This window comes from Culex pipiens, chromosome 3, assembly GCF_016801865.2.
Source record: "Culex pipiens pallens isolate TS chromosome 3, TS_CPP_V2, whole genome shotgun sequence".
Lineage (NCBI taxonomy): Eukaryota > Metazoa > Arthropoda > Insecta > Diptera > Culicidae > Culex > Culex pipiens.
In genome coordinates, this window is record NC_068939.1 from 128,389,123 (window position 1) to 128,404,078 (window position 14,956).

General features: G+C 36.0%; 1 protein-coding gene across 1 annotated transcript in view; it reads left to right on the forward strand.

Annotated features, from left to right (window-relative positions):
* The first annotated feature begins 4,615 nt into the window (after nt 1-4,615).
* LOC120431495 (WSCD family member AAEL009094) overlaps nt 4,616-14,956 on the forward strand; it is an 85,673-nt gene continuing 75,332 nt past the window's right edge. Inside the window, exons 1-2 of the mRNA XM_052710066.1 lie at nt 4,616-5,087; nt 12,159-12,416. The gene's annotated coding sequence lies outside the window, so the exon portion shown is untranslated. The remainder of the gene's footprint in view (nt 5,088-12,158; nt 12,417-14,956) is intronic.

The window sequence follows — 14,956 nt, forward strand, 5'->3', positions numbered from 1 at the left end:
TCACTCTAGAAACCAAACCGAGCTGTTTACTGTCACACCATAGCAACTGTACCGAAAGCACCTTGGTACACCACCGGTGCACCCAAACTGTATACCAAGGATGCAACTCAACATATGGTTGATCCAAGTAAACCGATACTGATTATATACAATTTTAAGTAACTTCTTCGAACCTGCGACGCTTTAGTCAAAGAGTTAGAAAATTGAATGGATTTTTGTAGTGGAATAGAGAAAACGTTCCATATTATGCAGGCAGGTTTAAGTGAAAATGCCTATTTCAGGATTATATGCACGAGAAGTTAAAGTTTATATTTCATGACACTACGAAATTCTATTCCTAAAGAATTATTCTAAGCAAATAAATATCATTTGAAAAATAAAATAATAAATGTCGAGATTCGAACCAAGAACCTTTAACTTAATATTGCACTGCCTTTGACAACCACACCATTTTTTTTTTTTCATAAATTTTTTTTTATTAGGTCCTTTTCGGTACTGGGACCTGGTTAGGACCGAGTCGGCTTTTGTAATTACATTTGACTTAATAATTACAGAGGATCTTGTGTGTAAATGTTAGTGGGAGGGGAGCCGATTACCCGCGGCCTACTCGGGGTTAGTAGGGAAGGGATTGATGTTAGAAGACAAGTCGAGGGAAGGGAAGGGGGATTGTGTAGGGTTCTTGATTGGCTCTGCTGGCCTTTGCTTTTGTCCTCAGCCGCAACTCGGAGTCCAGCTGCTGGGGCGTTCTTGCTTTGCTTCCGGTGCAAACCAGAAACGACGGCTTTGTGTGAAGGCGAGTTATACTAACTGAAGGAAAACTAACTGAAGGAAAACTAACTGAAGACAAACTAAATGGATATTTTGGAACTTTGTTTAAAAAAAAAGATAAAAATATTTTTAATGTTTTCCATATAAAAAAACGTCAGTTTTTGATTTTTGCATTTTTTTAAAAACAAAATTTAAAAATCGGGCTTCGTCATGCACACGGGATATGTTCACTTCAAATTTCAGCCAATTTGGTCCATAAAATCTCGAGATATCGTGGCACCCGTAAATCAACTCGGTGTTTCGAGAAAAACGCTCAGAAAGTTTGACAGTCCGCTTTGCGCATGGCAAAATTTTGAGTTTAAATCGTCTCTAACTCAGTTTAATCATGAAATATCTTCATGAAACTTTCAGGAGTGATTGAAAATCATCTTTTTAGAGAATTCAATATTTTTTTGCAATATCAAATTTTGTGATGCCATACATGTATGTAACCCCTTAAGCAAAATCATTTATAACCATGTAACAAAAAACCATAAAATAAGTCAAGACTAACATTTCAAAAGGGCCAAACATTCAATATTACACATTATTATTATTTAAAATGTTAGTCATGATTGAAAAAAACTAAAATACTGTTTTCGAAAAGATCGGAAAATTTCACGATTTTTTCATATATTAACATTGAAAATCGAACCATTAGTTTTGAATGACTTAGAAACATCAATTTCCCTGTTTTTTTATCTATGCATGGCAATATCTTAGCAACTAAGGGTCGTATCGACAAAGTTCAAAAATGCTAAATATTGAGAATTTTCTCAGCATTTCAAAAATATTTTTTTCAAAAGTGAGCAAACATGGGTACTAATTTAAAAAAAAATGAAAACGGCTATAACTTGAAAACGGCGCTCTTTATCAAAAATTACACTGAAGTAATTTTCAATTGCAAATTCGTTTTTAGATCGAAAACTGAAGTTGAAAATTTTTTGCGAACAATATTTCGATTTTTTGAAAAAAACTGTATTCATTCAAAAAATTCATAACTCGGTCAAAGATTTTTTGCCCGTTCTGGAAATTTCTGAAAAGTTGGCATTTGATGTCCCGTAAAACATATCAGAAAATAAAAAAATAAAAATAGTTTTTTTTTGCAAATTATGTATCAGTGACAACAAGTGAAATTAAAAATCACCGATTTTATTTACCGTGTATCACTTTTTTTCAGTGTTTTCCTTATCCATATCCACAACTTTGCCGAAGACACCAAATCGATCAAAAAATTCCTTCAAAAGATACAGAAATGGAAAATTAATGGACAAACTAATGATGCAAAATGGCTTCAAAGGCACCAAAATAGGATTAAAAAATACAAAAATTAAAATTAAAAAAAAAGACCGATTTCGTAGAGTATTGCTTCCATACAAATTTCGGGTCTCCTACGAAAGGCCGAATCTCAAAAGGCCGAATCCCGAAAGGCCGAAATTCAAAAGGCCGAATTACTCGAAAGGCAGAATTCTCATAAGGCCGAATCCCAAAAGGCCGAATGCTCAAAAGGCCGAATCTCATAAGGCAAACCGGGCGCCATAGTTATGTAACAAAAATTGGTTTCTAAATAAAGAAGGCATAACTTTCTAGCATTGCTCCTAACTAAATTTTTAATGTTTCTATTTATTTGGCGCAAAAAATTAATTGTTATAATTTGAATTCATTAAGTACTTGGTGACGAATGATCAAATTTCGGTTATCGTCACCATAATTCAATAAACAACAAGATTAAACACTTTTGAAATGATTTAATTAATTCTACTCTACTCATTTGTCTGCATGGTAACAATATGATCGGTAAAGATGAACAGAATGTATTCATTATGTACTTATTTCGCTTAAAATTACAAAAAAGAACACAGTTTCTTAGTTTACTGTATCTTTGAACATCATAATCAATGAAAATCATGAAAATATAAACAAAATTCTGAATTCCATAATCATTCTGCCTTTCGAAACATTCGGCCTTTTGAGACGTTTTGCCTTTTGAGCAAAAGACTAAATTCGGCCTTTTGAATTTCGGCCTTCCGAGATTCTGCCTTTTGAGCAGGGTTGTTAAAATATCAAAATATCAGCTCTCAGCAACTACAATTATCCCGCCTGAATATTCATGCCTCAAATACAACTGCTTTTCTCTCCTTATTGAAACTCTCAGTGCCGAACATAGCCGAACACGTTTTCGTGTTTACACACTCGCGATTGACATTTTCCTTTTCTCTCTCATTCCCGCTTGCATGATTATCCAACCCTCACAGAGTTTAACCATAAAAGCCGGCACAAAACCAATTTCTGCAAGCGCAGTTTTATGGGACGTCATGCGTGGTCGGCTTCTAATAGCCATCTCGCGTTCTCTCATTGCAGTTTTCGGAGAGATTGAGAGACTCAACGGTGAGAGCGCATAGTCGAGGAAAAGGGGAGGAGTGATAGAGAGAGAATGATATCGCTGGGAATTACGAGACACAAGAAGAGATCTCACAAGCTATAGTGACAGCCGCTATACTCTCGGATATTTTTGGTGCAGAGATAATCAATTGACAGCTTTTCTATCACTCATTTGCAACACTGCTTTTGAGTTTCGGCCTTTTGAGGCAATCCCCAAATAAATTTCACCTTCCGAGTCTCGATGAGTAAATGTTGACCGATTTTGCTCATATTTGGCGTAGAGTCCTAAAATAGCGAAAAAAAACGAAAAAAAAAATTGTAAATATCGTTAATTTGACGGTTGATTTTCATTTTTTGTCATCGGCGATAATCATCAATGGGTTATTAAATTTAACTTATTAAAGTTATCCATACATCATAATTCATACCAGATTTTCAGACAAACTGGCGAAAACTTTTACAGAAATCTGTATAACAAAATAAGTTTCTTAGTGAATTTAGAACTTGAAGAAACTTAATTTTTAATAATTTGCTAATGATTTCAAAAATTAAAGCATAATAACGTTATCACTGAAAACCTTGAGAAATGCGAAAAATATTTCTCTCTATTTCTCTACATCATAAACATAGCTTTGCCTTTGTTTGGATATTCGTTAGGGACCATCCACACACCGCGTGGACACTTTTTTTGGTAATCTCAACCCCCACCCCCCCCCTCGTGGACAATTGTCCATACAAAAAAAATCTTTTTTGTATGGAGCGTGGACAATCGCCTTACCCCCCCCCCCCCCCCCTAAAGTGTCCACGTGGTTTATGGATGGTCCCTTATTAAAAATGTTATTTAAAATGAAAAAAATAAAAAATAAAAAGGTGATAAAAAATAATACCTACGCAAAATCGGTGAAACCTCCCTGGCACATTTCCATCTGTTTGGCGCCATCGCACCGCTGTGTGAGATTCGCCCCGTCGTGACACCCGATGAAAAATAGAGAAAATTGCCAAACCAGACCATGAAAAAGATAGACTTACTCAAGTGTGAGCGAATTTAGTCGCTTGCCAGTGTGTTTTCCGACTTGGGAAGAGTTGGTCCTGTTAGAATCAGTACGTTCAATTATTTTTTTTTTTTTTTTGAATATTTGTTGAGTTATGCAAACATTATTTTCATAAATGCATTTTTTACTGAATTCAATATTCTAGTTCAATTTACAACTTTACCAAACCTTAGCATTCCACGCGAGAGCGGAAAATTCACGTGAGATTCACGAAACAACAACAACCACTTTTCCGCACGACATTTTCCCTCTCTCACACATTATTCTCCCTCTCTCAAATTCTCACCAAACAAAAAGCAGTCCCATTTCGCAGAAATTTTCCCCAACATTTCGAAAGGCTCACACACTACAGCCGTGCTGCCTCGGACTCAGTCAGTCTTCTCTCTCCGGGTCCGGCGGTTCGTGGTGGCAGAATTCGTCGGTGGTTTCGCGTTCCAAACTTTTCCCCCTCTCTCTCCACCCCCGGGGGATATTTTCCTTTTGTCGGGGCCATTTTCCTGACCGCGCGCGCTCGTCGTCGTCGTGCGTGGAAAATTCATCACAAAATCGTGTGCAAACATTTTTGGCGATTTTCGCCTCTCTCAGCTTGGCCAGATCGAGTTTCGTGCGTGCGTGAATTTTATCTTTTTTTTCGTGCTAGTGTTTGTTTCCAGTGACGATTCGCCGAGCTGTTTCATAAGATTCGGAAAATTTGTTCACGTCAAGAAGGAAGGGGGGGAGTGTTAATTTCATCACACCCTTTCCCCGCTAAGAAAAAAGGAAATCCAAAGTCCTTCTCCGAAGTTGTGCATCTTTGCTCTCTGGCGTACACACCCTCACAATCAGAGGGAAAATACTTCTCGAAAGGTAAATAAAGAGAGAAAGTACGGTACAGAGTAACCTCGATTGTTTGAAGATGGACTAAAACGTGACGAACTGTCACTTTTTACGTCGAACTCACAAATACTATCACAAGAAAATCAAAACAAACAAAAAAATGGGTGATATTTCGATAATGTAATATTATGTCAAACTACCGAGGTTCTAGGTCATCCGTGTCTAACAGACGGAGTCACTTTTGCACTTCTCAAACTTTCAACCTTAAAATCATCAACAAAATTTAAGTTGTCAACCTTTGAGTCTTGCTTGTTTTGATTCTCGTTCGATTGTTTTTGTGAGAGCAGAGTTAAAAGTGACAGTTTCTCGTTTAATTTGACTTTGTCAAACCATCAAGTTTGTACTGTACCAGTAAGGGTCGTAGGGCCACCTCACGTGTACCGATTTTTTAAACTCTCAATCAGATTAAATCTAATTTAAAAGTGTGAAATCAAGTGTGGACACTAATCGGTGTCACACGGAATGTGTCACGCTTGGGATCCGGTAGATTTGGAACGGTGACAGCATCAAAACCGGAAAAAGAAGAAAAGTGTGATCGAAAATGGAGAAAAACAAAAGGCTGTGATGTGTAAAACCTATGTCAACTGCTCGTGGTTGTCATATGCTGTCTAAAAAAGAAGTGATTCCGACCTGGCTCACGAAACAATGCGAGTTCGTTTTGTTCTGATGATGGGATGATGGGTGCTTTCTCACTTGCTCTTGATTCACGAAAAAGGGCATGGGATGGGTTTCAAGAGGGGGTGGTGGTGGTGAAAATGTATATCGGAGGGATCCGGTACTGTCATGCTGGGTGAGAGTTTTGCGCGCAGATTATCACAAAAATGGCGGATGTTTGGGAAATTTCACTGTTACTTCATTGAGTGGTTCTGACTAATTTTCTTTAGACTAATGAATCTTTTTTGTGGGTTAGAGAATGTTTAAAAAATGTTTCAAGTTAAAATTTACTCTACATTTATAATACCTAATTTAATGTAGAATTATTATAATGTGGACTTGTTCAATTAATGAGCTATAGAGTGGATTTGCTAATTCAAATGGAACTGCATTCGAATGATCGAATCCGAATGATCGTATCCAAATTCGATAATTGGAACGCCCAACTCATGTCAAACTTACAAGGACGCCCAAGCCTCCAAAAATGTTGAAACAAAAACAAAAAACTTTTTTTAACATGCCTTCCTCCGCGGAATTTTCGACAATTTTTTTTATAGGCGCAAAACAATAGTTGGAACGATGTTTTTGATTGCAAAAATTACAGATTTGATCAAATGAAGTTCTGTAAAGTTTTGGAATCATCTAGAATCGTTACAAATCACTGGCAAAAAGAATTATCCCGATTTGTTGAGTTATGCCAGAGCACCAGCGAGTTGTAGTTACTGTCATCTGGGGCGAATCGGGACACATGGGGCAAATTGAGACAGCTGTTTAAACAATGTTGCAGCCTAATATTTTGATTTTTCTGAGTGGTTTCGGGTAGATCAGATTCAGAGCAACAAAATGTGTACATCTATTTCCAAATTTTATGCATTTAACTGCTCTAAAACGTGCTTTCCCTATTCAAACTGTAGTCCCGATTCGCCCCAGATGACGGTACCGTCTTTTTAAAGGGTTTGGGAGTTGGATTGTTAAATTGTCAACATCAGTTCGACAACTGTTTTGACTTAAGAGTGCTTTTTATTTCGAATACGTGCGATCTCACAAGCATTCGAATTAGCGGACATTTGAAGTAGCAAAATTCGAAAATCCAAATCTGCTCTGAATACATAGATGATTCGTTTTTTTCTAATCCTGCTAACACCTCGGTGAGTTTAACGAGTTTGTTCTTCATGATTTTATTGGCAAAAAAACGATCTAAATACGAACGGAATGGTAAAAAACCATACCGAGTTTGAAAGAGGAGTGTCGAAAGTAGAAAATTAGAAACGGACTGGATTATCGGATTCTTTGGACTATTTTGCACTGAAACAGGTCAAATTCACTTCTTAGTTTTATGTGTTATTATGTGTAACTGATATAATTAAATGATTGACATTTCCAGTAGAACAAGTTTCTTGGAAATATTAGACTTTTCTTAATTCATTTATTGACAACAAAAATTCACTTTTCTTTGAATAACTTCATCCAAAATGATTATACATTTTATAAAAAAGTGATGAACTCAGTTAAACAAACACTTAACTGGAAATTTTTCAAAATGTAGATTTAGTAGAATAAGTTTATCCGCTCCGTAATAAAACGTTTCTACATTAAATCTTGGTGCACCAAACTCTAACTTTTGAGCACCATTAACAAGATGTTTTTTTTTATATTATTTTCGGCATTGGTGTTTTTATTATTAATGACATTTACCTGGTAATTTTAAAATCAAGTTTTTCTTTTGAAAAGGTCTACAAATAGATAATGTTCTTAATTTTTCAGTTAAGACCAAATTCAACATTTTTTTAAATATTTTTATTGATAAGATAAGCAAATTTAGCAAAAGTATCATTTTTTGCCTTCCTCACCTCACTGAGGCAAGGCTATAAAATCACTCAAAAATTGAACTTTTTAAATAAGCCTTCTAGATATACCTTTCCGTATACATATCGGCTCAGAATCAAATTCTGAGCAAATGTCTGTGCGTGTGGATGGACGTAGAATTTTTTTTCTCACTCACTTTTCTCGGAACTGGCCCGACCGATTTTGTCCGGATCTATGTTTTTAGATTCGCCTTCAGGTCCTTTAAGTCTTTTTTTAATTTCATCCGGTTTGGTGCAGTACTTCAAAAGTTATGTTAGAAAAACTGTTTTGGTTGATACTAAAAAGGGTCATTATTTACATAATTTGAAAGCTCCGGCGGATAGCTGTCGGAACTTTCCGCTCAGTGCACGCCGTGCACGCACACAAACACTGCAGTGCTTTCAAATGAATAATAAAAATGTATCATAGATGGCAGCACTCAGATGTATAGTGTCTTTACTAAGTAAGCGTTAGCCAAAGCTTTCAGGAGGAAGGCAGCAACCACCTTCTGGTGGATTAAGTAACGTTTACTTTGAAAATTGAACCAATATTTTCCAAGATATAACCAGTTGAAAATTACAGGCTGTGATACTCAGAGAATTTCATATTCATCGTTTCGAATTCTTTGTGAGGCTGTATCTCAGAAATTAATTGCTCGTTTTTCAAAGTCCGATAGAGAAAATTGTAAGAAATTTTATTAGCTTTTCAAAAATAGTTTTTTTAGAAGTGCTTTTTTCAAGAAGTATTTTTAACTTAAAAACAATAAGTTTTATAAAAAAAACTCTGAATTACTCTTTGATTACAAATTAAATTTTGCTTTTAAAAAATAATTATGTATAGGTATATTTCAGGCTGTCATTATTTTTTTTGTCAAAAAATTAAAAAAAAAATCCGGTTTCGCAGAAATAAATAGCAAAATCATCGTCAAAGTGTAATTCGGCACATAAACTTGTAATTTGTTGCTGATTTATTCGAAAATTTGTGAAAATTAACATGTTTATTGGCAGCTAGAGGGTGACGAGCGGGAATTCCCGGGAAAAAAATCCCGGGAAACCGACCATTTTTGGACCTCTCGATTCCCGGGAAATTCGGTCGAGACTCCCGGGAAATTTCAAACATATAAATATCATAGCAAAATTATATAAACTAATCAAAAAATTATTTGGAGAATTCTAAATTGTTTCGAACATTGTATGTGAAATGTTCGATGTTCAAGTTCTTCTCTAATCTTCTTATTCAGAAAGTGTGAATTTTAAATTCCAATAATTATAACTGAAAGAAGCCAAAAAATGTGGTCCACAAATTTACCTGAAAGTATACATAGCAGTTACATCCCAAATATAAAATCTAATTTTTTTGAATTATTTTTTTTATTTATTTATTATTTCTAAAAGGTGAATGCTTTTTCTCGAGCATAGCAATCCTCATAGTCTGTTTTTAGTCCCTAAGTTAATTTGGCTGTATCAAGGTAATTTCCATTTTTGATGTTAATAAGTCACAATATTAAATTCTAGAGATTTTTTGAAAGGATCCTATAAGCCAGCGATTCTCAACGGGGGTACCGGGCCTACTTGATTTACATGGCAGGGGGTACCAGCCTAGAAGAAGGTTGAGAATGGCTGCTATAAGCCATTGTCTTTTATAGGACCTTTAAAAAGAAAAAAAAACTGGGATTATATTTTCGGGGAAAAAACTCAGGCGATCTTTGTAAAGTTAATGTCCGCCAATTGTGAACATTCGGGTTTTCCGGATAACTGTTAGTTTTTCTTCAATTAATATTTATAATTGACATTTTTAAAAGGAAAAAAAAAAGTTGTTTAAGTCGTTATTTATCATATTGCAAAAATCTCGATACAGGGAAATTATATATTATTTGTAAACATGGCCGGGACCGTGGTGTAGGGGTCAGCGTGATTGCCTCTCACCCAGTCGGCCCGGGTTCGATCCCAGATGGTCCCGGTGGCATTTTTCGAGACGAGATTTGTCTGATCACGCCTTCCGTCGGAGCTGTAGAGCGAATAATTTGATTTTGATTTTGATTTTTTTGTAAACATGTTAAACGAAAATTTTGAGTCCCAAAAAGCTCAAGAAACGATCTTGTATTTGCAGATTCAGAAAAAAATCAAAAGGTACATATAGTTCCTCCAAATAATAAGGATACTTAAAATAACGTTTCATAGAATAAGTATGAAAACATTGTATTTAATTTCATTAAAAAAATCAAATTTATTGCTTTTCCTTTTAAATTATTACCACTATTGGCATAGTAAAAAAAATCCCGGGTCCCGGGAATTCCCGGGAAATGACCAAATTCAACTCTCGATTCCCGGGAAATTGAAAATCTCGAGAATCGTCACCCTCTATTGGCAGCACCTCTTTTGGAAGAATATTTCTGTTGTCACCTTTCGGTTCACAGTGTAATAAACAGGGCTGCTACCACCACGTGGCGCTACTGTTCTGAATGAGAAAATGAATGAATGAGAAAATGTTTTTTGAAACGAGTTTCAAACCCGTACTAAAACCTAGTTCTATAGTATACGTATATGTTTTGTTTAGAACATTTTGCCGAACTATGGCAAATTTTCGGCAAAATTTTCACTCATTCTTCATCAATAGATGACTTTTGTAAAAAGTTCCATATCAAATACCCTAAAAAAATTACAAAAAAATTGTAGGGGAGAGTGGGGAAACGCGACGAATTTCCAATTTGTATCGCAAGTGTAATGGTTTGGAGTTGATAATTTTATCTAACAATTCACGCATAAACATTTTTTTTTAATAATTTTTGAGTATTTTCTATACATATCAAAACAAAGAATAAAGATCTCTTGAAGGTTTTTTGCAGCACTTTTTAGAAAAGTGTGTAACTCAATCTAAACATTTTTTAATTATTTTCTTAATTTAAGTCAATTTCGCACAACTTTCTAGAACAAAGCTAATTGTTAAAAAATGCTTTTTCATCATTTCAGTTGCACTTTATTTAAATATAAAATTAAACCGTTTTTCACAGTTTGTGTCAACCGACTACAAATTTTAAAAAAATAATGTAAATATAAGTGCATTCAATAAAATAAAAACTTTACCTCTAACTTTACCTGCATTTTTGCATATGTTCGGTGTTGTTGATTTGTAAAAATATATGAAATACCAAAAAAAAAAACTTCAACTTTTCAACTTTTTTTTCGAGCAAACATTTTTTCATATTTGGCCCCCAAGCTGATATGAGTTTCAAATTTAGCCCGCCATTCAAAAACTTTGGGCACCCTTTGTTGTTGTTGTTGTTATTTTATTTATTTCCGGCAGCTTTAACCTTTCGGTCATTCGCTGCCCAGGGCACCCTTTGGATAAACAAATTAATCAGAAAAAGATGTTGCATGAACTTAAAAACATGTATTTAAATGAATAGCTGATCCAACTTATTTTTTTGCAAAATATATTGTTTTTTTTTAGAATGTTTGAATATAGCAAAATAAGTTCATCCATTTCTGAATAAATCACATCACATTCGCCATATTTGCAAACTCTTGCTTATATCTCCATACAAAGTGTCGGAAAAGCAGCACCACCCACCACCACACCAAAAGACCGAAACTGAAAATAAGGGACCGCTCACGTGTGTATGGGTGCGGCGATAGTGTCTGTTTTCCCATGACTCTGTCTCTCCCAGCCGGACCCTAAGCTGACAGTTTTCGTGAGTTGCGCGTATTCACCGACAGATGGCCAGTGGGCCTCGTCGGATCCGCCCATTAATTACGCAACTCAAAATTTGCATGGAAAACTTTTTTTTGGTGACGGCTTTCGCGGCACGCTCCTTTCAACTGTTCTAGACTAACATTTGGACGAGGCGTATCTCTAAACAAGTTTTTTACAAAAATGATTCCAAACTGCTTATTTTGTCGTTTTAAACCGAAACGAGGCAAAAATATTTTTTATTAAAACTATTCGCCATTTTCAAAAAATTGTCTAGATAATATCAAAGGCCGCCATCTTAGGCCCACTGGGCCCACAAAAAGAGGTACGCTCAGTTTGTATGGGAGCTGTCAACATGCTCCCGGGCTGGTCTCTCCCTTCTGCTGGCGGTGCTGATGGTATTGGTACAACGTGGTTTAGTGGGTACAGCTGATGTCGTAGGGTGAAAAAGGGGGTTGCTTAGCAAAGGGGTGGCTCCGATTAGAAGGTGTTGGTCGGGAAATTCGCGATTAGGTTTTGAAAAGGGAGCAAATCAGAATATATTATTGCATTCGAATCCTTTTTATGAAAAAGTTATTGTTAAATGAGATAATCATTCAATTTCTATAAGAAATTCTGAAAGGTCTGTCTACAATTGTGTTGGTGTATGTAGCTTGCGTGAAAAAGGAAATAAAAGGAATAAAACAGAACGGAATTTTTATGAACGAAAAACGCGTTGCATTGTTTATAGTTTTCGCTCGTCGTTTAGTGAGCATATTTCCAACCCACCCAAAAAAAAACCTTCCCTTCGTCAGAACAACAAATTCGCTAAACGTCCACAACGGATTCAATTTTCGCCATTCTCCACTTTAGAGATAAAAAAAAAACAATTGGTCGCCAAACAAAAGCAAAAGTATTTTGCACCAAAAACCGGAAACTTATCGCAAAAATGACCAGTTTTGGATCGCTGCAAGGGTGAAGTAAACAGCACAAAAAAGTGAATAACAAAAGTGAAAAGTATTAAACAAAAAAAGTTTTCAAAAAACAGCGAGTCAAACTTCAAAAGGGGTCTTCCGCAGCGGCCGTCGTCAAAAATTTTCCCGGAGCTTCGCGCCTGACAAGCACACAATGGTGAGTATTTTTTCTGCTTCTGTATTGTTATCCCATTTTGGGGACGGTAGGTGGAGCTGTCAAGCTTAAATTGTATAACTTGCAAGCCTAGAAGTGGGGTGAAGTGTGGGGTGAATTGAGGCCAAAGGCTAACAACGTGTGAATAAAAGGAGTGAAAAAAGAGTAAAAGTGGGATATTTCGGGAGTACAAACGGCAGATAACAGCTTTCGGAAGTGCAGCAGGAAAGTGCACGTTGAGTGGGTTAAAGCAAGGGGGCGGTTGGGTTAAATTGAATCTATTACCGACACATATAAATATGGAAGGACTTATCAATTTTGTGTCAAAAAGAAGGAGTAATAGAACGAGAATTCATGCCTTGCCTTGCTGAGAATCATGAGAGCATGAGCATGAGCATGAGCATGAGCATGGTTGACTGCCAATGAGCTGCTACTCCGTTATTGACAGATCAGCTGAAGTTAAACAATGAATCAAAAATGATCAGTGGGAGCCAACCATCCGTTCACTGTTTAACCTCTGAAGATCCCTACTTTATTAGTCAATACCGGCGCCCTCCCAAGAAGCCTGCAGTTCAACGAAAGGGAGGAATGTTAGTCCGATAGTTGAAGTTGCAGACTCATCAAGCACACAGTTTTTCGCTATATACTTGTTGATACCGCATGAGACCGTTGAATCCACAGCATCTCCTTCAAGCATCACGTGATTATTATTTTTTGGGTTAGTAGGATAAGGTATTGGCTTTTCGATGCCTCCCGAGCTACGATGCTATGGGGAGGACTTTCATAACAGACCCGTCGGCGAGCCTTCCGAGCAACGATGCTATGGGAAGGTCTTTCTAGTTAACACACAAAATCACTCACACACAATATTTTCACTCCACTATTAATTAATCCAAAATGTCAGTGCGTCTTTCGATCATTATATAGAAATGGCTTTTTCACCATAAAAAATAAAACCTTATTCGAAAAAAAAATATACACAATTTACCCGACGCCGTGCCTTCCGATCAACGATGATATAGGAAGGGCTTTGAAAATCACAAAACAATTAATTAAGATCACAAAAAAATCACAAAAAAATACCAATTACTCAACGAAAAACACGCTCAAGCTAAAAATAATTCAGTAAGGCATGCTATTATTCGATTACCACAATCACTCACCCCATACGAATAGCGACACAAAAGCACACAAAAAAAATTAACCTGCATAATCACGACTTCGCGTCCCTACTTCTAGCGCACCAATGATCCTTGCCTTGCTGAGAATCATGAGAAAAAAAAAGAAAAAAAATGTTGTAAGCTATAGTGACGGTCACAATGCACAGTGGTCCAGATCGCAAAATTAAGTGGAAAACGGATTTTCCGAAAAATGTTGAAGTTTTGGAGTTTTGGTGTCTTCAGAAGAGATGTTGTAAATAAAAAGGGGCAACTTTTGGCTTGGTTGAAAATTAGGGTGGTTCACGAATAGGGTGAATTTGAAAATCTTACTTTTCAGGATTATTTTTGGGATTTTTTTTGTCTTCTAGAAAGTGGTTGGGCTGGCCAATTCAAGCAACTTTGTCGAAGACACCAAAATTTTATCGCGTAATCTACGCTACCTACGACCAAATTTATAGAAAGCATCAAAGCAAACCTTCAAAAATCACTTTTAAGGAAAACGACATGTATAATGTTAAACATGTTAGCATTAGTTAAGAGGCAGTATTTGTAAATATTGCTCGGTTTGTTCTAGAGGTCGTATCGAGGTGCTCCGATATGGATGAAACTTTCAACGTTTGTTTGTCTATGCATGAGATGAACTCATGCCAAATATGAGCCCTCTACGACAAAGGGAAGTGGGGTAAAACGGGCTTTGAAGTTTGAGGTCGAAAAAACACAAAAAATCTTAAAATTGCTCGCATTTCCGTAAAACTTCATCAATTCCAACTCTCTTAGTTGCATTCAAAAGGTCTTTTGAAGCACTTCAAAATGAGCTATATACATCCGGGATTGGTTTGACTTTTTCTCATAGCTTTTGCGAATTACTGTTAAAAATTGATTTTTTTAAAACCTTAATATCTTTTTGCAACAGCCTCCAACACCCATACTCCCATAGATCAAAAGATAGGTAATTACATGGACTATAAGCCTACGGTGTTAACTTTTTGGCCAATCGCAGTTTTTCTCATAGTTTTTCGATTTTTCTAGAACAAACATTTTACAACGTTAGTTTTTGCCCTGTAGGCCGCCATAGCAGCACTTTTTGGTCTCAATTTTGTCATATTTGGAATCCTCGGACAATTTCACGTAAGTTAGATGTATTGGAGTTGTAATTTTGATTTAAAAAATAATTAAATAAAACATTTTTGAAAAAAGAAATAGATCTTATTTACCCTGTGATCAATACGTCAAATGCTGTATCAAGTAGGCGAAAACCTGTTTTACCCATAATCCAACAAATTGTTAAAAAATATTTTAATTCATTCTAAATGGCAATTTTTCCAATCAAATTTAAAACTCCAATACTTCTAACTTACGTGAAATTGTCCGAGGATTCCGAAT